The sequence below is a fragment of the Rutilus rutilus genome (assembly GCF_951802725.1).
Source record: "Rutilus rutilus genome assembly, chromosome: 6".
In the NCBI taxonomy this organism is placed as follows: domain Eukaryota; kingdom Metazoa; phylum Chordata; class Actinopteri; order Cypriniformes; family Leuciscidae; genus Rutilus; species Rutilus rutilus.
In genome coordinates this window covers 33954575-33982096 of record NC_140214.1, presented here as the reverse complement: position 1 = coordinate 33982096, position 27522 = coordinate 33954575, and the positions used below count along the sequence as shown (strand labels likewise).

The following is a 27522-nucleotide window of genomic DNA, read 5'->3' as shown; positions in this document are numbered from 1 at the left end:
AATTCCACTAATGCCAACATAGTTTTCTAGTCTATTTAAAAAAATGTTGTGGTCAATGGTGTCAAATGCAGCACTAAGATCAAGTAACACTAATAGAGAGATACAACCACGATCGGATGATAAGAGCAAATTATTTGTAACTCTAATGAGAGCTGTCTCAGTACTATGGTACGGACTAAATCCGGACTGAAAATCCTTGCAGATATCATTTCTTTCAAGAAAGGAACACAGTTGTGAGGATACTGCTTTTTCTAATACACTACCATTCAAAAGTTTGGGGTCAGGAAGATTTTTTAATGTTTTTAAAAGAAGTATCTTCTACGGTGACGCATTGCTGCCACATACATATTATTTTTTCCCATCAATTATGTCGTAATAACGAGTTCTCTTACGAGAGTTCTCTCGTACTGCGTTTTATCAAAACGCTACGGAAAAGTCTCTTTTCACGAAACACTGAAGCAAAAAATTATCCTTTAATTTTCATATATGTAAAACGCGTTGCGGCAGCAGCAGTCAGCTATGGCGAGACGGCTTGCTCGCTCATTGGCTGCTCTGCGGCAACTGCTTAAGCCTATCGAGCGAGGCCTGAGATGACGTCAGGCCAATGAGGGCGCTTCGCGCCCTCCTCGCCACTTCCCGCCGAAACAGGCGTGGCTTATCTCTATAAAAGGAGCTCGAGAAGGCTGATTCACTTGATTTTAATCTCTTCAGCGAAGCGCACGCATCGCTGGATCACGGAAGCAAGCGTCGTTCGAAGCAAGCACTTCAGCGGGACGAGCCCTCGAAGCCGCTGGCCAACGCCGCCTTCTACAGCCGTACCTGCTGCGCTTTCCGACGCCTATATCCTTTATTGCTATTGCTCTGTTTTCTGTGTGTGTGTGTGTTCGCTGCAACACTCACCCCTAAAAGAGCTGCGTCTTTTTCAAGACGCCTTCTCATGCAGCGCTCGCGCTCGCTCCGAGCCAATTGCCTACGGTGACTCTGAGGACTCGCCAGGCATCCTTTCCGAGGCTGCCCTTCCTGGAAGCGGACGGCGGGATTAGTTTTTCTTTACGTTACAAGAAAAACTACCCTGCCTCTGCACGCGTCATTCACCGGCGAAGGAGAAAAGAGTGTTCTTAGTCCCACCGTTGGTCGGTCTGAACTCTTTTCTCTCACATTTCTCAGTTCCCTGTTCGGCGACTGGAAATATTATTGCAGAAAGTGAGTCTGTTACACGCTTGCCTGCCAGCAAACGCCGAAGAATACATGTTGACGCCGCTTTCAAAGCCTGTATCCCCCTGTGGCTCAGTGGTGGAATTATAGTGTCTCCACGTGGGAGACCGGGGTTCGGATCCTGGTCTAGCGGCATATATATTTATGCCGCCAATGCTTTGCTCTGTAAGTCCCCTGAAGGCGACTGCAGAGATGCATTTTGCAGCCAGCGAGCGCGTAGTACCCGCTTGCCTGCAACCGAACACCGTTTCTACGGTTCCCGCGCGTCACTGGCGAAAGAGAATGGAGTGTTTTCAGCCCCGCTGAATCTGGGCGATTTCCACTCTTCTCACATTCTGCCATTTTGCAGGCGTTCTGAAAATGCAAATCACTCTAGCCCCTTTCACACAGAGATTCCGGAAAATACACGGATAAAGTGACCCGGGATTTGACCCGGGTTCATTTGATTTTGGTTCATTCACACTGCCAGTGATTTTCCGGAATCAGAGAGCGCGTTCACACACAACCCGTGTATGTCCCGGAAAGACACGTGACATCGATGTGACTTGTAATGTCTCAGCAGCGTCTTCAGTTTGCTTATGAGCTGCGAAACCACGCTTGTGCATTTATTTCTCTGATTCGATCATAAAATTGCGCATTTCGTACCGTTTCACAGCTGGCGAACGATCCCGGCTTCAGCGTCATCACTACGACACGGCATTATTACGGCTTTTGTTCACACAGCGCGCGTTCCGGGACTGAACACGGCAATGTTACTAGGTCCCCAACCCGGCATCGATCACGGCATTAAACCCGGGTCATGTTTGCGTTCACACAGAAGGCGTTCCGGCAATTTGCCGGCAATTTCCCGGGTTCAATGCGCTGTGTGAAAGGGGCTTCTGTCTGTTCCCCGAGAGGCAACTGCAGACGTGTTTTTTGCTGCCCACGAGTACGTGGTACAGGCCTGCAAGCAAACGCCAGTGTGGATAATACTCGCGCTGACTTTGTCTATGTATCTTCACTGTGGTCCAGTGGTAGATTCTTAGACTTGCGTGCGGGCGATCGGAGGTTCGAACCCCAGGCCGGGGTATTAAGCGCGCCCCCCGCCTCAAATGCCGCAGGCATAACGCCTATGTTTGTGAGCCCCATAGCACCTCTGTCGCACGGCGAACAGAGCGCGCTCTGTATCCGGCCCTTAGCCAACCATGCAGATGCATGGGCAGCGCTTCCAGGGATTTCGCACTGGGTCTTAGGCATTATAAAGAGAGGCTTCTCGCTACAGTTTTGTCGACGCCCTCCGCGCTTCACAGCGCGCGTCGAAACTTCGGTTCCGCTGAATGTAGCACACCTACTTCGCGCCGAAATATCAAAACTGATAAGCAAAGGGGCGATAGAGCTTGTTCCCCGAGTTCAAAGCGAACAGGGGATATACAGCAGATACTTTCTAGTCCCCAAAAAGGACGGCGGTATCAGACCCATTCGGGATCTCAGACGACTGAACAGAGTATTAGTGAAACGCCGTTTCAAAATGCTCACAACCAGCAAAATTCTCGCGCATGTTCGCCGAGAAGACTGGTTCATGTCGATAGATCTGAAGGACGCGTATTTTCAAATACAGATAGCGTCACATCACAGGCGATTCTTGAGATTCGCCTTCGAGGGTCAGACATACCAGTATACAGTCCTGCCTTTCGGCTTGTCCCTGGCACCTCGTACATTTACGAAATGCATGGACGCAGCGCTCGCTCCTCTCAGACTCAGAGGCATGCGAGTGCTGAACTATTTGGACGACTGGTTGATCCTAGCCCAATCACGATCTCAGCTCATAGAGCACAGAGCCATTTTACTCGATCACCTCGAGAATCTTGGTATCACGGTCATTTGGGCGAAGAGTTCACTGAACCCCAGCCAAACGATTCCGTTTCTGGGTATAGTTCTGGACTCACAGTCTATGACAGCGCGGCTGTCGCCACAGCGCGTGCTGAACATTCAGCGCGCGGCGATGTCTTTCCGCCGCGGCGCTTTCACCCCGCTCAGAAAATTTCAAAGGATGCTGGGTCTCATGGCCTCAGCATCGTCAGTTCTCCGGCTGGGCTTGCTCCGCATGCGCCCGCTGCAGTTCTGGTTGAAAGCGCGGGTTCCGCGCAGAGCGTGGGTGTCCGGTCATTTACGCCTCAAGGTCGATCAGGACTGTGTCACAGCCCTGGTGCCTTGGATGGCGAAAGACTGGTACCAATCAGGTGTAAGCCTGGGGACTTCCTCGAGGGTGAGGATGGTGTCTACGGACGCATCCACCTCGGGATGGGGAGCGCTGCTCGAGGGCAGACCGTCCTTCGGCCTATGGTCGGAACGGGAAAAGCTCCAACACATAAACTGCCTAGAAATGCTGGCAGTGCACAACGCGCTGACGCGTTTTTGTCCCCACATCAAGGACCAACACGTCATAGTCCGTTCGGACAACATGGCAGTGGTGTCCTACATAAATCGCCAGGGCGGTCTGAATTCCATACCCCTGTACAGGCTGGCGAAACGCCTCCTGCTATGGGCTCAGCACAACCTGCGCTCGCTGAGAGCAGTACATGTGCCCGGGCTGCTGAATGTGGGCCCGGACAGACTGTCCAGGAACAACGTTCCTACGGGCGAATGGTCTCTACACCCACAAACAGTCCAGCTGTTGTGGGAGAGATTCGGCAAAGCGGAGGTGGACCTATTCGCGTCCCGCGAAAACGCTCACTGCCCCGCATTCTTTTCAAAGACCGACAGCGCGCTGTCCCAAAAGTGGCCGCGCTGCCTGCTATACGCTTTTCCCCCCATCTCCCTCCTGCCTCAGGTGTTGGAACGGGTCAGGAAAACGAAATGCCCAGTGCTGCTTGTAGCACCGTTCTGGAAGAACCAGGCATGGTTCCCAGTTCTGATGCAGTTAGCAGACATCGCTCCATGGCCAGTGCCGTTGAGGAGAGATCTCCTCTCGCAGGCCAGGGGCTCGATCTGGCACCCACACCTGGAACTATGGTCCCTTCATGTGTGGGCGCTCAACGGATACCCGTTGGTCTCGCAGAGGGAGTCATGAATACCATCACGGAGGCTAGAGCGCCGTCGACCAGGCGACTCTATGCTTCAAAGTGGTCGGTTTTCTCCGGCTGGTGTACAGCTCGGAGCCTTTCACCCCTCGAATGTGAGGTAACGGAGGTTCTCTCCTTCCTACAAGAGCTGTTGGATAAGGGCAGATCCCCTTCCACGCTCAAAGTGTATGTGGCGGCTATTTCAGCGTTCTCCGGTTCAACGCTGGGTCAGTCACTGGGAAGGAATGATTTAGTCATCCGCTTCCTCAGGGGAGCTAGGAGACTGAATCCACCCAGACTTCCTTCAGTCCCTATGTGGGACCTTTCTACGGTCCTGGCGGCCATGAAAGGTGCCCCTTTCGAGCCTATCCAGTCTATTAGCCTCAAACATTTGTCTTTCAAAACAGTGTTTTTGATGGCTCTCGCTTCAGTGAAGCGCATAGGCGATCTGCACGCGCTCTCTGTGAGCCCGGCATGCTTGGAGTTTGGTCCTAATGACTCTAAAGTCATACTCAAACCTAAGCACGGCTATGTGCCGAAATCCCTCAACACGCCTTTTCGGGCTCAGGTTATTTCCCTGGCTGCCCTGCCGGCATCGAGTGAGGAAGGGGACTCGAGTTTTCTTTGCCCTGTTAGGGCTTTAAGAGCTTATATGTCCCGCTCTGCTGTCTTCAGACAGACAGAGCAGCTCTTTGTCTCGTTCAGCGGACGTTCCAAAGGAATGGCTGTTTCGAAACAAAGTCTATCCAGATGGATAGTTGACGCCATAGCGCTGGCTTATACTGCCAAGGGCATTCCATGCCCGTTGGGAGTTAGAGCGCACTCTACGAGAAGCGTTGCTTCTTCGTGGGCTTGGTCCAGCGGGATTTCCCTACAGGATATATGTACGGCGGCAGGCTGGGCCTCTCCGTCTACATTTATCAGGTTTTATAACCTAGAGGTTCCCGCCTTACAGGCTAAGCTTTTGTCGGTGTAATCTGTTCAGCCGTCTAGTCAGACCGCTGAAACCCATGCGCAATGCGCTACCGACTATCTTGGGCAGAACTGTGTAAGACCCACATTTCCCACATTAGTTCAGGTTCCCTACCCTGTCTATGTGATGTTATACTTGCGTCTGTGGACATGTCTATTCTACGACGCTACAGTATAGGGAATTAAGGCTCCCACCCTTATTCCCTGACTCTGTGTGAGTCAATCTGGTGATTATGCACTGTGTGCCTGAAATAGCTTCCGGTGATCAGTGTTTTTTATCCCAGCACGCACGGCGTTTTGCAAGGGGTTCCCGTAGCGTTTTGATAAAACGCAGTACGAGAGAACTCTCGTAAGAGAATGTACTCGGTTACTAACGTAACCTCGGTTCTCTCTAGAAGAGGGAACGAGTACTGCGTTCTCTGCCGTGCGTACGGTTCACTCTGGTTCGCTTCGGCGATCAAAATCAAGTGAATCAGCCTTCTCGAGCTCCTTTTATAGAGGTAAGCCACGCCTGTTTCGGCAGGAAGTGGCGAGGAGGGCGCGAAGCGCCCTCATTGGCCTGACGTCATCTCAGGCCTCGCTCGATAGGCTTAAGCAGTTGCCGCAGAGCAGCCAATGAGCGAGCAAGCCGTCTCGCCATAGCTGACTGCTGCTGCCGCAACGCGTTTTACATATATGAAAATTAAAGGATAATTTTTTGCTTCAGTGTTTCGTGAAAAGAGACTTTTCCCGTAGCGTTTTGATAAAACGCAGTACTCGTTCCCTCTTCTAGAGAGAACCGAGGTTACGTTAGTAACCGAGTACGATCTTATGTCGTTTTAACGACATCTTTTCTCGTAATAACGAGATCTTATGTCGTTTTAACGACATCTTTTCTCGTAATAACGAGATCTTATGTCGTAATAACGAGATCTTATGTCGTTTTAACGACATCTTTTCTCGTAATAACGAGATCTTATGTCGTTAAAACGACATCTTTTTCTCGTAATAACGAGATCTTATGTCGTTAAAACGACATCTTTTTCTCGTAATAACGAGATGTTATGTCGTTAAAACAACATCTTTTTTTGCCCTTATAAGGACATGTGTAGTCATGTACAAAATATGCCTTTATCCACATAAAATTGACAGCCTATCGCGCCTTTATCACACGTTCAAAAAGCTTAAGCAAATATAGCAGCCCCCAATCATGCAAAATTAATCAATGAAGCCCTTTTTGGAAAATATTTTAAATAGGCCTATAAGTTTTTTTTTTTATATATAGGCTAATATATTATATATAAGATTTATTTTTGTTAATAGGCTATATCTTCATTCATTACCTAGAGATATAATTAACCAAAAAGTAGTCAAAACACAAAACAGAAAATTTTACAACATTGTGTTCTTATTTTGTTTAATTAACGAAATGTCGTCTTTATAACAGAAGATACAATACAATAAATACAAAAATCTTCAATATACAGCCTACAATCTTCACATGTCACCTTATAAACAGTCCTTTGTGTGGTGGAATAAGCAATGCTATATAGAAATATATGGTTAGTATCTTAATTAAAAATTTCTTTTATTATTTTATTAGTTCATTAATTATGCTAGCTCAACTAATTAAATGTGAAGAGCTGGATAATAATTACTAATGAAATAATGTCAAATATTAACTGTAGGCTATTGATTAGAGTTGCCATAGACTAAAGGATTTTTCTAGACTAGTAGTCATTCATTTAAGCAATTAGGACTAATCGCACGTTTATATTCAATGCTGGGTGCATGTAGGCTATAGCCTATATTCCGCGCTCAAGCGCAAGCATTAAACTTGCCGAAAGGCGCCGGCAAAAGTAGGCTAATGATATAATAAATGTATCTGAAAAAAATAACGAAGCATTTTAATTGTTTATTAATGAACTAGTCTTTTCAGTGTAGGCTGCCAGCACTGTATCTCCATACATCTCCGCTGTAATGTAGCCTAGATGCGCCTTTCATACAGACAGGATTACATTATCAGATGGTACCGTATTTGCTCCAATTCAGAGATCATGAAAGCGCGCCCTGTTTGTTTTATTTTATTTTACAAAAGCACACCGTTTTCTTGTTGTTGTGAGTTTACACAAATAAAAGTAGTTGCGACTGATGTATTATTATTTTCTGTATGACCAGAAATGATGGAGTATTTTAAGTTGTTTCCACTGTTGATAGGAAAATGCGAGTGATGGCACCGGCGCCTCCATCCATGTCATAGTGCGCGCTCCACACTCTGCACAAACACTTGGATATGCGCTTCATAATAGCAAACCTTTATCTAGGTTAACGTTAGAGCGAGCGGCCATGCCAGACGGATAATCCTCTTCATGTTTAACTAATCAAATTTTGTTGCATTTTATTGCGGCAGTTTGAAAAGGGCGGCTGAAACATTAAGCCTATACAGATAAACGCCCAACGCTGGTGTTTTTCTTTAAACAAATTCGTTTAGGCTTTAAAATAAATATTGTTTATGGGCTAATTAATGCCACAATAATTTGTTTATTTTATTGGCTACTTGTATTTTTCATTTTTGTTTTGCATTGAATACCATTGAATATTTGCATTGAATGCATTGAAAATTTGCTGTGCACCGCAATGCCATCCTCCCATAGAAAGACACGTTAAGAGCCACCTATTTTCTTTATAATAAAGGGCTTCTATGGAAGGAAAACGCTTAACGTATAATTAAATGCATTGCGTTCATATTCTTTATCACTGAAGCTTTTTCTTTATTATAAGGGTGTATTATTCCATTAAAAAATGACTGTTTATAAGGTGACAATCCGTTATCTTGAAGATTTTTGTATTGTATTGTATCTTCTGTTATAAAGATGAAGATTGACATTTCGTTAATTAAACAAAATAAGAACACAATGTTGTAAAAAATAAACAACTTAGGCTATGTTCTGTTAGATGTGTTTTGACTACTTTTTGTTTAATTATATCTCTAGGTAATGAAGATATAGCATATTAACAAAAATAAATCTTATTAGGCCTATATAATATATCATATTAAAAAAAACTTAAATATAAAATATAAAATATAAAAAATCCTAGCCTATATAAAATATATTTTCAAAAAAGGGTCTCATTGATTAATTTTGCATGATTGGGGGCTGCTATATTTGCTTAAGCTTTTTGAACGTGTGATAAAGGCGCGATAGGCTGTCAATTTTATGTGGATAAAGGCATATTTTGTACATGACTACACATAAGGGCAAAAAAAGATGTTGTTTTAATGACATAACATCTCGTTATTACGAGAAAAAGATGTCGTTTTAACGACATAAGATCTCGTTATTACGAGAAAAAGATGTCGTTTTAACGACATAAGATCTCGTTATTACGAGAAAAGATGTCGTTAAAACGACATAAGATCTCGTTATTACGACATAATTGGGAGGAAAAAATATGTATGTGGCAGCAATGCGTCACCGTAATCTTCTACTCACCAAGGCTGCATTTAATTGATAAAAAAACAATAATAATAATAAAAATAAAAATAAAGTAATATTGTGAAATATTATGACAATTTAAAATGACTGTTTTCTATTTTAATATATTTTAAACTGTAATTTATTCCTGTGATCAAAGCTGAATTTTCAGCATCATTACTCCAGTCTTCAGTGTCACATGATCCTTCAGAAATCATTCTAATATTTCATAATATATCATTTATTTAAAATAGAATATTTTCTAGCATTATAAATGTCTTTACTGTAACTTTTGATCAGTTTATTGTATTTCTTTCCCCCAAAAATAAAATTAAAATTCTTACTGACCCCAAACTTTTGAACAGTAGTGTTTAATATTACAAAAGCTTTAGATTTCAGATAAATGCTGTTCTTTTGAACTTTCTATTCATCATAGCATCATGAAATAAAAATGTAAATTACTGTTTTCAACATTGATAATAATCATAAATGTTTCTTGAGCATCAAATCATCATATTAGAATGATTTCTGAAGGATCATGTGACACTGAAGACTGGAGTAATGATGCTGAAAATTACACTTTACTGTATACACACATAGGAAACAGCTGTTTTAAATTGGAAAATAATACCTATTTCACAATATTACTGTTTTTGTTTGTATTTTAATCAAATAAATTCAGCCTTGGTGAGCAGAAGATACTTTTAAAAACATAAAAAAATCTTACTGACCCCAAACTTTTGAACGGTAGTGTATCTTTGGCAGAAAAGGCAGATTCGAGATCGGCCTGTAATTGACTAATTCTGTAGGATCAAGTTGCGTTTTTTTAACAAGCGGTTTAATCATAGCCAGCTTAAAGGTTTTTGGTACGTATCCTAGAGACAAAGACGAATTAATGATATTAAGAAGAGGATCTATGACCTCTGGGAGCATCTCTTTCAGTAGCTTAGTCGGTATAGGGTCTAACATACATGTTGTCGATTTAGATGAATTAACGAGTTTGCAAAATTTTTCCTCTCCTATAGCAATAAATGAATAAAAACTTTCCTCAGGGAGACTTAAATGCACTGCCTGATGCGATACTGTAGTAGACGGTTGCATATGTGACCTTATGGAACTTTGACCAGATCTAGGTTTAAAGGTTCTTGACTACGCCACCTTGTGCCTCTCACACCAGGATATACTTTGCACCTTAACTGCTAAATACCTAATCTAAGGCAAGCAGGTTCGTAGAAATACACCAAAGATGAACTAGACAGAGACGTGCTTTCAGTAGAAAAGCAATAACAAAACTTTATTGTACAATGGTATAATTAAAAGAGCCACACTGTCATACTAGAGGCACAGTACTAAAGCGAGAGACCAGACCTTGTATTGGCTGTTACAAAGGACAATACAATTAACAATTTTACTGGGAAAATACTGATTCACTGTCAAGGCAGGTTACCTGTCCGGGATACGGGATCTGGTGCCCACGATCAGACACAGACACAGACACAGACACAGACACAGACACAAAGCCAATGATTCAATGAATATTGTGAAGTGCAGTTTACCACTACAATACGTGGTGCAGTGCGCGAGGACGGAACCAGGAACCAGCTACTCTAGTACTCTTGAAAAAGGAAGAAAAGGACAAGAAAGTTATCACTATCAGAGTGGATAGAGAATGTAAAACTATACATTACTAGAACAGCCAATATCACATCAGTCAGACAGAGCATTAGACAGAGGCTACGGCAAAATAACCACAATAAAGAAAAGAAAAGATATATATAAAACTTAATTTAGGCAAGGCAAAGCAGCAGGAGCAATCTGCCTGCAGACACAAAATCATTAAAATTAGTGCTTGAAATACACATGCACAAAAAATCACGTAGCATCGCAAACATTTCATAAAAACATTATTTTCTTTTACCTCAATGTTGACATACGATCTGACACAGTGGATAAACAGCCCTTTGCGCCAGTCTTCACAATCCTACATAACAGTTGTTACACACAGCATATTCATTAAATACGTTTATGAGCCATTCCACCGAATGGGTGACATTTATGTCCCCAGAACATCATATGTATAAAATTGCATGAAAATTAACTCTAAAATACATTTTATTATTAAACAAAATGTCCTGCATATTAAGCTAACTATAAATTATAAAATGTATAATTAAAAACATTAATAAAAACTACATAGAACACAAAAAATAGCATTTTCTGCATGTCCCCACTCTCGGTCTCTAAACTTTGCCATGAAATATAATGATTAAAATCCTTCAGAAATCTTAAGTTTTGGGGATTGTTGTGTGACTTTATATCCAATCTATTTAAAATGTTTGTTTGTTTTTATGAGAAAAAAAAAATATTTTATCTAATATTTTACCCTGTTACCCTAACACATTCCCCCTCTGAAAAACTTGGAATATTCCAAAAGACACATTTTCAACAGGAAATTGCATCATCTTGATCTTCTAAAGGCAATGGGAAGACCATAAGTAAGTCCTCTCATTTTAATTTCTGTATATTTGATGAAATTGTAACTATGACTGAGAAGGTCAATCTCAATATACTATCATGTTACCTAAATAATTTCTTAGAATGTATTTGTTGATTTTAAAGATATTAACTTTTGTTAACTTTTCTTGCTCAGTCTCCTCATGCTATTAGCATGTATGCTATGTGGCCATATGTCATGTATTTGATAACTTTTTGCTTAAAAACTCAATCCTGTTACTTTCAGTCCTGTTACTTATATGAAAAATAACAGGAGTGAGTTAAAGTAACAGGAGTGAATAGAGTCCTCTGTTTTGTTGATTTAATACTGTAAATATTAGTTGATATAATACTATTCACCTGAATTATGAGTTTTAAAGGGTTAGTTCACCCAAAAATGAGAATTCTGTCAGTAATTACTCACCCTCATGTTGTTTCAACCCCGTAAGACCTTCGTTCATCTTCGGAACACAAATTAAGATATTTTTTATTAAATCTGAGCGCTGGCTCACTCCTCCATAGACTTCTAGGTGACCGAAACTTGCTGGCCCAGAAAAGTTATTAAAGAGATCGTTAATATAGTCCAAGTGACTACAGTGGCTCAATCTTAAGTATATCAAGCGACGAGAATACTTTTTGTGCGCAAAAAACAACAAAAATAACGACTTTATTCCACTATTCATTTCCTTCTATCTGGGCCTCGAGTTAGTTCACGTAGTGTTTTTGCGCAGCGCGCGTTGTTCATTTTACAGGTGTTCAAAGCTTTTAGTCCTAACACACTGGATCTACTCGTAACACAATAAACAATAAACATTTACCTTCTTGATGTTGCTGCTTAATTGCGGTACAGCTACCCGGCGGGTGCTTTGCCCAAGACCTGTGCGCAAATGTGCTCATTAAAATGCATATGTCCCAACAATGACACCCACATTATGATTAACAGTAAAATGCACAAATAATACCTTCAGTAATACACAGCACGATTACCCGGAAGCATCTGGCAATCAGTCAAACACCTATTTTCCAATAGCCCAGTATTAGATACAATATAAATGCTTAGCTTGCTACATCATATAAACATTTACCATACCTTCGTGGCACAGGAATACCACATACCCAAGCAGTAACAAGACTGAAAATGTATCTGGACACCAGAGAATCTCTCTAAGCCCAACAGTGCAGACTGTTTTATAGAAACTGGCCTAGACGCAAATCATAGATATTATATAGAGACTAGATGCCCTATTGGCTGCTGCGCACTGAGAAATGCGGCCGCCATCTTAAACCGGTCGTACTCCTAGTTTCGTTGCGTGGCAGCAGTTAAGATGACAGAGCAATGTGAATGTGGAGCATTTTTTTCCTGTTCTAATCGGCGGATCAACGCAAATAGTGCCCGGGGGATTACTTTTAACATTACCGTACTATTGGTTGTATTTTGTGAATAGAATATTACCAGATAATTGAGAAGGAGCAAGGATCTTTGTTATTAAGTTGGCTTGAGAAAGCCAACTTACTGATATTGTACTTAAACGTATTATTATTAAGTTGGCTTGAGAAAGCCAACTTACTGATATTGTACTTAAACTTATTATTATTAAGTTGGCTTGAGAAAGCCAACTTACTGATATTGTACTTAAACTTATTAAGTTGGCTTGAGAAAGCCAACTTACTGATATTGTACTTAAACTTATTAAGTTGGCTTGAGAAAGCCAACTTACTGATATTGTACTTAAACTTATTAAGTTGGCTTGAGAAAGCCAACTTACTGATATTGTACTTAAACTTATTAAGTTGGCTTGAGAAAGCCAACTTACTGATATTGTACTTAAACTTATTATTATTAAGTTGGCTTGAGAAAGCCAACTTACTGATATTGTACTTAAACTTATTAAGTTGGCTTGAGAAAGCCAACTTACTGATATTGTACTTAAACTTATTATTATTAAGTTGGCTTGAGAAAGCCAACTTACTGAAATCCTATTTAAACCTTTTAAGTTGGCTTGAGAGAGCCAACTTACTGATATTGTACTTAAACTTATTATTTAGTTGGCTTGAGAAAGCCAACTTACTGATATTGTACTTAAACTTATTAAGTTGGCTTGAGAGAGGCAACTTACTGATATTGTACTTAAACTTATTAAGTTGGCTTGAGAAAGCCAACTCACTGATATTGTACTTAAACTTATTAAGTTGGCTTGAGAGAGCCAACATATTGAAATCCTATTTAAACTTATTAGGGCCCGAGCACCGATGGTGTGAGGACCCTCTTGGAATTGCTCTGTTTATTATTATTAGTGGTGCTTGCTGAAAGCAAGGCATCACTATTGTTATTGCTCATACTTATTATTCTTATTAGTGGTGCTTGCTGAAAGCAAGGCATCACTATTGTTATTGCTCATACTTATTATTCTTATTAAGTTGGCTTGAGAGAGCCAACATATTGAAATCCTATTTAAACATATTAAGTTGGCTTGAGAGAGCCAACATATTGAAATCCTATTTAAACTTATTATTAAGTTGGCTTGAGAGAGCCAACATATTGAAATCCTATTTAAACTTATTATTAAGTTGGCTTGAGAGAGCCAACATATTGAAATCCTATTTAAACTTATTATTAAGTTGGCTTGAGAGAGCCAACATATTGAAATCCTATTTAAACTTATTATTAAGTTGGCTTGAGAGAGCCAACATATTGAAATCCTATTTAAACTTATTATTATTATTATTATTAAGTTGGCTTGAGAGAGCCAACATATTGAAATCCTATTTAAACTTATTATTATTATTATTATTATTAAGTTGGCTTGAGAGAGCCAACATATTGAAATCCTATTTAAACTTATTATTATTATTATTATTAAGTTGGCTTGAGAGAGCCAACATATTGAAATCCTATTTAAACTTATTATTAAGTTGGCTTGAGAGAGCCAACATATTGAAATCCATTTAAACTTATTATTAAGTTGGCTTGAGAAAGCCAACATATTGAAATCCTATTTAAACTTATTAAGTTGGCTTGAGAGAGCCAACATATTGAAATCCTATTTAAACTTATTAAGTTGGCTTGAGAGAGCCAACATATTGAAATCCTATTTAAACTTATTATTATTATTCCGAGACTAAAATTTCTATATGAAACTCGTCCTAGAGCTTTAACTCTACATACTCCAAACTCGGCTCAGACACTCAAACTGATCTGGCCAGGTGTGCTATTGTCACAGGTCGGGATGGGCCGAACCAGACTACACCCACCCCTAGACCAAGAACACTTTGAGGAGCGTGCCAGAGACGAGACCAGAGACGGAGGATAAAAGTAACAATTTTATTGAGAGTAAAATAATTTATAATCCTAATCTAAAAATCTTCTTCTCTCCCTCGTCCAGGGAGGATCCCAGGCGGGGCAAGCAGACACACCCTTCCCCACGGGCGGCGATTCCCAGTGAGGAGTGCTGGACAGGTAAGTATTGGACAGGTGAGTTCCTCACAGGTGGGTAGATGATCCAAGTTTCCTTTCCTCTTGCACGTGAGGGGAACAGTTCCCAGCAGTCGATAATGGACAGGTAAGTATCTTACGGTAAGTAGGTTGTCGACGTTCCTTCTCCCAGGCTGGTATCAGGTGCACGGTGGGGGGGTAATGGACAGGTGAGTTCTCCGATGAGCGGATGGTCAAAGCTTCCTCTCCTCTTTCACGTAGGGGACAGTTCACAGCAGTCGATGATGGGCAGGTAAGTATCTTACGGTAGATAGATTGACCGCGCTCCTTCTTCCACGCTGGTATCAGGTTCACAATGGGAGGAGGTGAAACGGGTGAGTTTTCCAATGAGCAGATGGTCAAAGCTTCCTCTCCTCTTCCACGTGGGGAACAGTTCACAGCAGTCAATAATGTGTAGGTAAGGTATCTTACGGTAAGTAGGTCGACCAGGCTCCTTCTACACCAAGGGCAATTACAACGGTAAGGAATGGACAGGTAGACTGCAGCAGGTCCTCCGTAAACACCATACGAGACTTCCCCTAGGGCAGGAGGGGGCAAGCTCAGGAGCGGTGCACAACTCTCACGGGTGTCTTGGACGGGTGAGTACTTCGCACCCTACAGATGAACTTCAGGGCTGTAGCGGACTCACGGTCACAGGTAGAATGGCTCCCGTGTGTCGCAAGAAAGACAGGGACTTCACACCGTACCGATGGCTTCAGGGCTGTAGCGGACTCACGGTCACAGGCCAAGCTGGGCTTTAGTCACAGCCTGAACTGGGCTTTCTCTAGGACGGACAGAATCATAACTTCACACAGCAATATAATGTTCTCACAGGTGTCGTGGGGAAGACAGGAACTTCACACCGTACAGGTGGGCTTCAAAGCTGTAGTGAACTCAGTCACAGACTGAACTGGGCTTTCTCTGGAACAGACAGAATCATAACTTCACACAGCAATATAATGTTCTCACAGGTGTCGTGGGGAAGACAGGAACTTCACACCGTACAGGTGGGCTTCAAAGCTGTAGTGAACTCAGTCACAGACTGAACTGGGCTTTCTCTGGAACAGACAGAATCATAACTTCACACAGCAATATAATGTTCGCACAGGTGTCGTGGGGAAGACAGGAACTTCACACCGTACAGGTGGGCTTCAAAGCTGTAGTGAACTCACAGTCACAGACTGAACTGGGCTTTCTCGGTGGGCTTCAAGCTGTAGTGAACTCAGTCACAGACTGAACTGGGCTTTCTCTGGAACAGACAGAATCATAACTTCACACAGCAATATAATGTTCTCACAGGTGTCGCGGAGAAACCAGGAACTTCACTCCATACAGGTGGGCTTCAGGGCTGCAGCACACTCACAGTCACAGACTGGGCTGGGCTTTCTCTAGGGCAGACAGAGTCAATACTTCACACAGCAATATAATGTTCTCACATGTGTCGCGGAGAAACCAGGAACTTCACTCCATACAGGTGGGCTTCAGGGCTGCAGCACACTCACAGTCACAGACTGGGCTGGGCTTTCTCTAGGGCAGACAGAGTCAATACTCCACACAGCAATATAATGTTCTCACATGTGTCGTGGGGAAGACAGAAACATCACTCCAGCTGTCCTTCCCAAGCCTTTCCGCAATTGGACGTACTCGATCTCTCCAAGCTCTGAAGATGTACAATATACCACCCTGCCTCTTGGGCGAGCACACGGCAGTTAAAAGCAGACCTTCACACACGCACAGGAATTTCCACTCCAATATACCACACGGGGGAAGAGACGGAACGTCAATTCAAACACTGCAAATCCACTCATCAAGTATACTTAAGGCCAGCACTCACCCTGGGTCTCGGTTCAAAACGCAAAGGATCGGCAGTGAGAGGGAGGAGAATTTAAACACTTCATAGGCATAAACTGGATTCGTTCACCATCCGAACGGGAAGAGGAGATAAGAATGGCAGAGAATCAGTTTAATTCACTCAGTGATATCCATACAGTACACTCCAAGCACTTCAACCCACATCTATCTCAGTATCAAACGTGTGGTAGGAGATTCCATAATCAGTTACTTATCTTCACTCTTTCATCCCGACGATGCACTTCCCTCTTTAAATCCTCTCTCCCTCCGTCTTCAATTCCTCATACACACGACGTTCCTTTTTCCTCACAACGAGCCCTCAACGACACACTTCAGAGAACACTTCCCAACAGGAGCCAGCCACATCCAAACGAGAACAAAAGCACCACAAGCAGGAGAGGAAACAACAACACATGCTTTCTCTTCTTCTGACTTTTTATACTCTCATGAGCTAGCGTGGCCCCATTCAAACGCTCAGCGCAAATTACCCACACCTGCTATCAATCCGCCACTCGGTTACCATAGTGACAGGCACTCACCCTGGCTTTGGGATGGTGTTTCACTTCCCGGATCTCAACAAGGGCATTTCTCTGGCGGGGATAGTCCCGGGCTTATTTGTCACCCCGGGACACTATATCTTTTCAGACTGATCGGACTTACGGTTTTCCTACAAATGACGATCAAAACTCGGAAAAACTCCCATTGACTTACAATGGGGAGTTCTAAAAAATTCAAATCCAGATTCAAACTCACCAACCGACAAAAATTTAAATCTAAACACCTTGAAGACTAAACCAAACTGCCGTTCTATATATATTAGCCAATGAAACTCATTTAAACTAATAAACTCTAATCTCATACACTTATAAACTAATTAACTTAAATTTAATAACTAATTAACTAATAAACTCATGAATTCATAGACTTATGAACTCTTAAACTCATAAATTAATAAACTCTGAACTCTAAACTCATTTAAACTTATAAACTCTAAACTCAAAAACTCGTACACTTATAAACTCTAAACTCATAAACTCTGAGTGTGTGTGTGTGTGTCTGAGTGAGTGTGTGAGCGAGGTAGTCTGAGTGAGTGTGTGTGTGTGTGTGTGTGTGTGTGTGTGTGTGTGTGTGTGTTTGTGTGTATCTATCTAACTTATTTATATATCTATCATAAACTTCAAACTACTTTAAACTACTTTAAACTTCAAACCACTTTAAACTTCTTAAGTTTAATGCTTCCAGCTCCCAAGCAACTCCATAGCAACCAAACTTGAGTACCCTAGCAACTGTTTTGCAAGACCTATATCTCTGTATCAGAACATCGTATAGAGATGAGGTTTGGCTCTTTTGACTCATGCTAGCAAACAGCACTTCCAACATGCTACACATGCTAGCAGTGAATAGCTACATGCTAATAGCAATTAGTTAAGTGTTAAATCATGCCAAGATCATGCTAAGAACTCTATAAAAACTCCATAGTAACCATCTGTGACAACTACCAACCACCTAGTAACACCATATCAACCGCCCTGAATACCATAGCAACCACCCAGAACACCCTAGCAACCGCCTAGCAACCACCCAGAACACCCTAGCAACCACCCAAAAGACCCTAGCAACCACCCAAAACACCCTAGCAACCGCCTAGCAACCACCCAAAAGACCCTAGCAACCACCTAGCAACCACCCAAAATATCCTAGCAACCACCCAGAACACCCTAGCAACCGCCTAGCAACCGCCTAGCAACCACCCAAAATACCCTAGCAACCACCCAAAACACCCTAGCAACCACCCAAAAGACCCTAGCAACCACCCAAAATATCCTAGCAACCACCCAAAACACCCTAGCAACCGCCTAGCAACCACCCAAAAGACCCTAGCAACCACCCAGAACACCCTAGCAACCGCCTAGCAACCACCCAGAACACCCTAGCAACCACCCAAAAGACCTTAGCAACCACCCAAAACACCCTAGCAACCACCCAAAAGACCCTAGCAACCACCCAAAATATCCTAGCAACCACCCAAAACACCCTAGCAACCGCCCAAAAGACCCTAGCAACCACCCAAAACACCCTAGCAACCACCCAAAAGACCCTAGCAACCACCCAAAATATCCTAGCAACCACCCAAAACACCCTAGCAACCGCCTAGCAACCACCCAAAAGACCCTAGCAACCACCCAAAATATCCTAGCAACCACCCTAAACACCCTAGCAACCGCCTAGCAACCACCCAAAAGACCCTAGCAACCACCAAAAATATCCTAGCAACCACCCAAAATACCCTAGCAACCGCCTAGCAACCACCCAAAAGACCCTAGCAACCACCGAAAATATCCTAGCAACCGCCTAGCAACCACCCAAAAGACCCTAGCAACCACCCAGGACACCCTAGCAACCACCCAGAACACCCTAGCAACCGCCCAAAATACCCTAGCAACACCAAAGCAACCACCCATAACATCTTAGCAACCGCCTAGCAAAAAACTTTCTGCTCCAAACTTTCTCAAGCCAACTTAAAGTTTGTCTCGACGAACTTTCGCATCTAGTTAAGTTGGCTTGAGAGAGCCAACATATTGAAATCCTATTTAAACTTATTAAGTTGGCTTGAGAAAGCCAACATATTGAAATCCTATTTAAACTTATTAAGTTGGCTTGAGAAAGCCAACATATTGAAATCCTATTTAAACTTATTAAGTTGGCTTGAGAGAGCCAACATATTGAAATCCTATTTAAACTTATTATTATTATTATTATTATTATTATTCCGAGACTAAAATTTCTATATGAAACTCGTCCTAGAGCTTTAACTCTACATACTCCAAACTCGGCTCAGACACTCAAACTGTTCTGACTCGCGTTGCTTTATCTTTTCAGACTGATCGGACTTACGGTTTTCCTACAAATGACGATCAAAACTCGGAAAAACTCCCATTGACTTACAATGGGGAGTTCTAAAAAAATTCAAACTCACCAACCGACAAAAATTTAAATCTAAATCCCTTGAAAACTAATTCAAACTGCCATTCTATATATATTAGCCAATGAAACTCATTTAAACTAATAAACTCTAATCTCATACACTTATAAACTAATTAACTTAAATTTAATAGCTAATTAACTAATAAACTCATGAATTCATAGACTTATGAACTCTTAAACTCATAAATTAATAAACTCTGAACTCTAAACTCATTTAAACTTATAAACTCTAAACTCAAAAACTCGTACACTTATAAACTCTAAACTCATAAACTCTGAGTGTGTGTGTGTTTGTGTCTGAGTGAGTGTGTGAGCGAGGTAGTCTGAGTGTGTGTGTGTGTGTGTGTGTGTGTGTGTGTGTGTGTGTGTTTGTGTGTATCTATCTAACTTATTTATATATCTATCATAAACTTCAAACTACTTTAAACTACTTTAAACTTCAAACCACTTTAAACTTCTTTAGTTTAATGCTTCCAGCTCCCAAGCAACTCCATAGCAACCAAACTTGAGTACCCTAGCAACCGTTTTGCAAGACCTATATCTCTGTATCAGAACATCGTATAGAGATGAGTTTTGGCTCTTTTGACTCATGCTAGCAAACAGCACTTCCAACATGCTACACATGCTAGCAGTGAATAGCTACATGCTAATAGCAATTAGTTAAGTGTTGAATCATGCCAAGATCATGCTAAGAACTCTATAAAAACTCCATAGTAACCATCTGTGACAACTACCAACCAGCTAGTAACACCATATCAACCGCCCTGAATACCATAGCAACCACCCAGAACACCCTAGCAACCGCCTAGCAACCACCCAGAACACCCTAGCAACCACCCAAAATACCTTAGAACACCCTAGCAACACCATAGCAACCACTCAGAACACCCTAGCAACCACCCAAAATACCTTAGAACACCCTAGCAACACCATAGCAACCACTCAGAACACCCTAGCAACTGCCTAACAACCACCCAGAACACCCTAGCAACCACCCAAAATACCTTAGAACACCCTAGCAACACCATAGCAACCACCCAGAACACCCTAGCAACCACCCAAAATACCTTAGAACACCATAGCAACACCATAGCAACCACTAAGAACACCCTAGCAACCACCCAAGATACCTTAGGACACCCTAGCAACACCATAGCAACCACTCAGAACACCCTAGCAACTGCCTAACAACCACCCAGAACACCCTAGCAACCACCCAAAATACCTTAGAACACCATAGCAACACCATAGCAACCACTCAGAACACCGTAGCAACTGCCTAACAACCACCCAGAACACCCTAGCAACCACTCAAAATACCTTAGAACACCCTAGCAACACCATAGCAACCACTCAGAACACCCTAGCAACCACCCAAAATACCTTAGAACACCCTAGCAACACCATAGCAACCACTCAGAACACCCTAGCAACTGCCTAACAACCACCCAGAACACCCTAGCAACCACCCAAAATACCTTAGAACACCCTAGCAACACCATAGCAACCACCCAGAACACCCTAGCAACCACCCAAAATACCTTAGAACACCATAGCAACACCATAGCAACCACTCAGAACACCCTAGCAACCACCCAAAATACCTTAGGACACCCTAGCAACACCATAGCAACCACTCAGAACACCCTAGCAACTGCCTAACAACCACCCAGAACACCCTAGCAACCACCCAAAATACCTTAGAACACCCTAGCAACACCATAGCAACCACTCAGAACACCGTAGCAACTGCCTAACAACCACCCAGAACACCCTAGCAACCACCCAAAATACCTTAGGACACCCTAGCAACTCCATAGCAACCACTCAGAACACCGTAGCAACTGCCTAACAACCACCCAGAACACTCTAGCAACCACCCAAAATACCCTAGCAACCGCCTAGCAACCACCCAGAACACCCTAGCAACCACCCAAAATACCCTAGCAACCACCTAGCAACCACCCAAAAGACCCTAGCAACCACCCAAAATATCTTAGCAACCACCCAAAACACCCTAGCAACCACCCATAACACCCTAGCAACTGCCTAGCAACCACCCAGAACACCCTAGTAACCACCCAAAATACCCTAGCAACCGCCTAGCAACCACCCAAAAGACCCTAGCAACCGCCTAGCAACCACCCAAAAGACCCTAGCAACCACCAAAAATATCCTAGCAACCACCCAGAACACCCTAGCAACCACCTAGCAACCCCCTAGCAACCACACAAAAGACCCTAGCAACCGCCTAGCAACCACCCAAAACACCCTAGCAACCGCCTAGCAACCACCCAGAATACCTTAGCAACCGCCTAGCAACACCATAGCGACCACCCATAACATCCTAACAACCGCCTAGCAAAAAACTTTCCGGTCCAAACTTTCTCAAGCCAACTTAAAGTTTGTCTCGACGAACTTTCGCATCTAGTTATTATTATTCTTCTGACCCTAAAAAAATCTATATCAAACTCCTCCTAGAGCAAACTCCTCCTCCTGGAGCTACATACTCCAAACTCGGCTCAGACACTCAAACTGATCTGACTCGGTATGCTATATCTTTTCAGACTGATCGGACTTACAGTTTTCCTACAAATGACGATCAAAACTCGAAAAAACTCATTCAAAAACTCCCATTGACTTACATTGGGGAGTTCTAAAAAATTCAAACCGACAAAAATTTAAATCTAAACACCTTGAAGACTAAACCAAACTGCCGTTCTATATACTATATGAGCCAATGAGACTCATTTAAACTAATAAACTCTAAACTATAAACACTTATAAACTAATTAACTTATAAACTCATGAATTCATAAACTTATGAACTCTTAAACTCATAAATTAATAAACTCTGAACTCTTAATCTCATTTAAACTTATAAACTCTAAACTGATTTAAACTTATAAACTCAAAACTCAAGAACTCATACACTTATAAACTCATCAATTTATACACTTATAAACTCTAAACTCAGACACACACACTGAGTTTATGAGTGAGTGTGTGAGCGAGTTAGTGTGTGTGTGTGTGTGTGTGTGTGTGTCTGTGTGTGTGTGTGTGTGTGTGTGTGTTTGTGTGTGTGTGTGTGTGTGTGTGTGTCTATCTAACTTATTTATCTATCTGTCAAACTTCAAACTACTGTAAACTACTGTAAACTTCAAACCACTATAAACTTCTTAAGTTTAAATCTTCCAGCTCCCAAGCAACTCCATAGCAACCAAACTCGAGTACCCTAGCAACCGTTTTGTAAGACCTATATCTCTGTATCAGAACATCGTATAGAGATGAGGTTTGGCTCTTTTGACTCATGCTAGCAAACATCACTTCCAACATACTACACATGCTAGCAGTGAATAGCTACATGCTAATAGTGATTAGTTAAGTGTTAAATCATGCCAAGATCATGCTAAGAACTCTATAAAAACTCCATAGTAACCATCTGTGACAACTACCAGCCACCTAGTAACACCATATCAACCACCCTGAATACCTTAGCAACTGCCTAGCAACACCTAGCAACCACCCATAACACCCTAGCAACCACCTAGCAACCACCCAAAAGACCCTAGCAACCACCTAGCAACCACCCAAAATATCCTAGCAACCACCCAAAACACCCTAGCAACCGCCTAGCAACCACCCAAAAGACCCTAGCAACCACCAAAAATATCCTAGCAACCACCCAAAATACCCTAGCAACCGCCTAGCAACCACCCAAAAGACCCCTAGCAACCACCGAAAATATCCTAGCAACCACCCAAAAGACCCTAGCAACTACCCAAAATATCCTAGCAACCGCCTAGCAACTACCCAAAAGACCCTAGCAACCACCCAGAACACCCTACCAACCGCCTAGCAACCACCCAGAACACCCTAGCAACCACCCAAAATATCCTAGCAACCACCCAAAAGACCTAGCAACCGCCTAGCAACCACCCAAAAGACCCTAGCAACCACCCAAAACACCCTAGCAACTGCCTAGAAACCACCCAAAAGACCCTAGCAACCACCCAAAAGATCCTAGCAACCACCCAAAACACCCTAGCAACCGCCTAGCAACCACCCAAAAGACCCTAGCAACCACCCAAAATATCCTAGCAACCACCCAAAACACCCTAGCAACCGCCTAGCAACCACCCAAAAGACCCTAGCAACCACCCAAAACACCCTAGCAACCGCCTAGCAACCACCTAAAAGACCCTAGCAACCGCCTAAAATATCCTAGCAACCGCCTAGCAACCACCCAAAAGACCCTAGCAACCGCCTAGCAACCACCTAAAATATCCTAGCAACCACCCAAAAGACCCTAGCAACCACCTAGCAACCACCCAAAAGACCCTAGCAACCACCTAAAATATCCTAGCAACCGCCTAGCAACCACCCAAAAGACCCTAGCAACCACCCAAAATATCCTAGCAACCGCCTAGCAACCACCCAAAAGACCCTAGCAACCATCAGAAATATCCTAGCAACCGCCTAGCAACCACCCAAAACAGCCTAGCAACCACCCAGAAAACCCTAGCAACTGCCTAGCAACCACCCAAAAGACCTTAGCAACCACCCAGGACACCCTAGCAACCACCTAGCAACCACCCAGAACACCCTAGCAACCGCCCAAAATACCCTAGCAACACCATAGCAACCACCCATAACATCCTAGCAACCGCCTAGCAAAAAACGTTCTGCTCCAAACTTTCTCAAGCCAACTTAAAGTTTGTCTCGACGAACTTTCGCATCTAGTTAAGTTGGCTTGAGAAAGCCAACATATTGAAATCCTATTTAAACTTATTATTATTATTCTTCTGACCCTAAAAAAATCTATATCAAACTCCTCCTAGAGCTTTAACTCTACATACTCCAAACTCGGCTCAGACACTCAAACTGATCTGACTCGGTATGCTATATCTTTTCAGACTGATCGGACTTACGGTTTTCCTAAAAATGACGATCAAAACTCAAAAAAACTCATTCAAAAACTCCATTGACTTACATTGGGGAGTTCTAAAAAATTCAAACCGACAAAAATTTAAATCTAAACACCTTGAAGACTAAACCAAACTGCCATTCTATATACTATATGAGCCATTGAGACTCATTTAAACTAATAAACTCTAAACTATAAACACCTATAAACTAATTAACTTATAAACTTATGAATTCATAAACTTATGAACTCTTAAACTCATAAATTAATCAACTCTGAACTCTTAATCTCATTTAAACTTATAAACTCTAAACTGATTTAAACTTATAAACTCAAAACTCAAGAACTCATACACTTATAAACTCATCAATGTATACACTTATAAACTCTAAACTCAGACACACACACTGAGTTTATGAGTGAGTGTGTGAGCGAGTTAGTGGGTGTGTGTGTGTGTGTGTGTGTGTGTGTGTGTGTGTGTGTGTGTGTGTGTTTGTGTGTGTCTATCTAACTTATTTATCTATCTGTCAAACTTCAAACTACTGTAAACTACTGTAAACTTCAAACCACTATAAACTTGTTAAGTTTAAATCTTCCAGCTCCCAAGCAACTCCATAGCAACCAAACTCGAGTACCCTAGCAACCGTTTTGCAAGACCTATATCTCTGTATCAGAACATCGTACAGAGATGAGGTTTGGCTCTTTTGACTCATGCTAGCAAACAGCACTTCCAACATGCTACACATGCTAGCACTGAATAGCTACATGCTAATAGCGATTAGTTAAGTGTTAAATCATGCCAAGATCATGCTAAGAACTCTATAAAAACTCCATAGTAACCATCTGTGACAACTACCAACCACCTAGTAACACCATATCAACCGCCCTCAATACCATAGCAACCACCCAGAACACCCTAGCAACCGCCTAGCAACCACCCAGAACACCCTAGCAACCACCCAAAATACCCTAGCAACGGCCTAGCAACCACCCAAAAGACCCTAGCAACCGCCTAGCAACCACCCAAAACACCCTAACAACCGCCTAGCAACCACCCAAAAGACCCTAGCAACCACCCAAAATATCCCAGCAACCGCCTAGCAACCACCCAGAATACCCTAGCAACCACCCAGAAACCCTAGCAACCGCCTAGCAACCACCCAAAAGACCCTAGCAACCGCCTAGCAACCACCCAGAACACCCTAGCAACCACCCAAAATACCCTAGCAACCACCCAGAAACCCTAGCAACCGCCTAGCAACCACCCAAAACACCCTAGCAACCGCCTAGCAACCACCCAAAAGACCCTAGCAACCACCTAGCAACCACCCAAAATATCCTAGCAACCGCCTAGCAACCACCCAAAACAGCCTAGCAACCACCCTAAAGACCCTAGCAACCGCCTAGCAACCACCCAAAAGACCCTAGCAACCACCGAAAATATCCTAGCAACCGCCTAGCAACCACCCAAAAGGCCCTAGCAACCACCCAGGACACCCTAGCAACCACCCAGAACACCCTAGCAACCGCCCAAAATACCCTAGCAACACCAAAGCAACCACCCATAACATCTTAGCAACCGCCTAGCAAAAGACTTTCTGCTCCAAACTTTCTCAAGCCAACTTAAAGTTTGTCTCGACGAACTTTCGCATCTAGTTATTATTATTATTCTGACCCTAAAAATTTACAACTCAAACTCCTCTAAGAGCTTTAACTCTACATACTCCAAACTCGGCTCAGACACTCAAACTGATCTGACTCGGTGTGCTCTATCTTTTCAGACTGATCGTACTTACGGTTTTCCTACAAATGACGATCAAAACTCGAAAAAACTCATTCAAAAACTCCCATTGACTTACATTGGGGAGTTCTAAAAAATTCAAACCGACAAAAATTTAAATCTAAACACCTTGAAGACTAAACCAAACTGCCGTTCTATATACTATATGAGCCATTGGGACTCATTTAAACTAATAAACTATAAACTATAAACACTTATAAGCTAATTAACTTATAAACTCATGAATTCATAGACTTATGAACTCTTAAACTCATAAATGAATAAACTCTGAACTCTTAAACTCATTTAAACTTATAAACTCTGAACTCTTAAAGGAGTCATAATGTTGTGTTACCTTGGATACCCAATGCTCTATTATAGTCTTTCAGGCACTTCTAAAAAAGAAAAGTGGAAAAAAAATAAACACAGAGCTCCTCAGACCCTTATTTCTAAAGGCATTATTGTCTCGCGAGATCTGATGCGATGTTTTGGCTGTCGTGGACGGTCATTATAATAATGCAAATGAGGGGCGCGTTGATTGGTCGTAGAAAAAATACACCATTTCCAGATACATTCTTACAGAAGCCCCACTAACTGAAAGCTATTTTCAAACTGCATGTTTTGCATGAGTTTGGCTAATAATGTTTAGTGGTACCGTATTTTCCGCACTATAAGGCGCACCGGATTATAAGGCGCACCTTCAATGAATGGCCTATTTTAGAACTGTTTTCATATATAGGGCGCACCGGATTATAAGGCGCATATAGAATAGAAGATACTGCAGTCAAACGTTTGACTGGGTTTGCGTTATGCAGTGGTCACCAACCTTTTCAAGCCTAAGATCACATCCAAAGTCCAAATGTAAACCAAGATACCTTGTTTATACTCGACGCGTCCGCATGAGCGCGAAGTTAATAAAAAAAAATAATATCCGTCTGCTCAGGCAGATTCGGCTTAACAGCGCGCGCGCCTCTGAATCCGAAGATGCATGACTTTGAGCCGAATCTGCCAGAGCAGACGGATATTAGTAGTACATCTCATCACACCGGCACCCAGTTTGCGCGTCTAAATCAGTTGTATGGTCTGGTGTTCAGTCTAAAACAAAACAGTTGCGTCAAGTATAAATGCCGCGTCTGTTTGGGGAGTTGCGCGCGCAGTCAGCGGAGGCTCGCGCTCCGGTGTCAGGCGAAAGTATAAACAAGGTTTAAGTCAGCGGTTGTTTAACAGACGTTAACATAAGGCGCCAGATCCATATAAGGCGCTCCGGATTATAAGGCGCACTGTCGTTTTTTGAAAAAAATAAAGGCTTTTAAGTGCGCCTTATAGTGCGG

The 27522-nt window shown here is 42.5% G+C and overlaps 1 long non-coding RNA gene across 1 annotated transcript in view; it reads right to left on the bottom strand.

Moving 5' to 3' along the window:
* The window catches only part of LOC311292113, an 843631-nt gene extending 816782 nt beyond the window's left edge, over positions 1-26849 (bottom strand). Inside the window, exon 1 of the long non-coding RNA XR_014627670.1 lies at positions 26519-26849. This is a non-coding gene — a long non-coding RNA (uncharacterized lncRNA). The remainder of the gene's footprint in view (positions 1-26518) is intronic.
* Between the last annotated feature and the right edge of the window lie 673 nt (positions 26850-27522).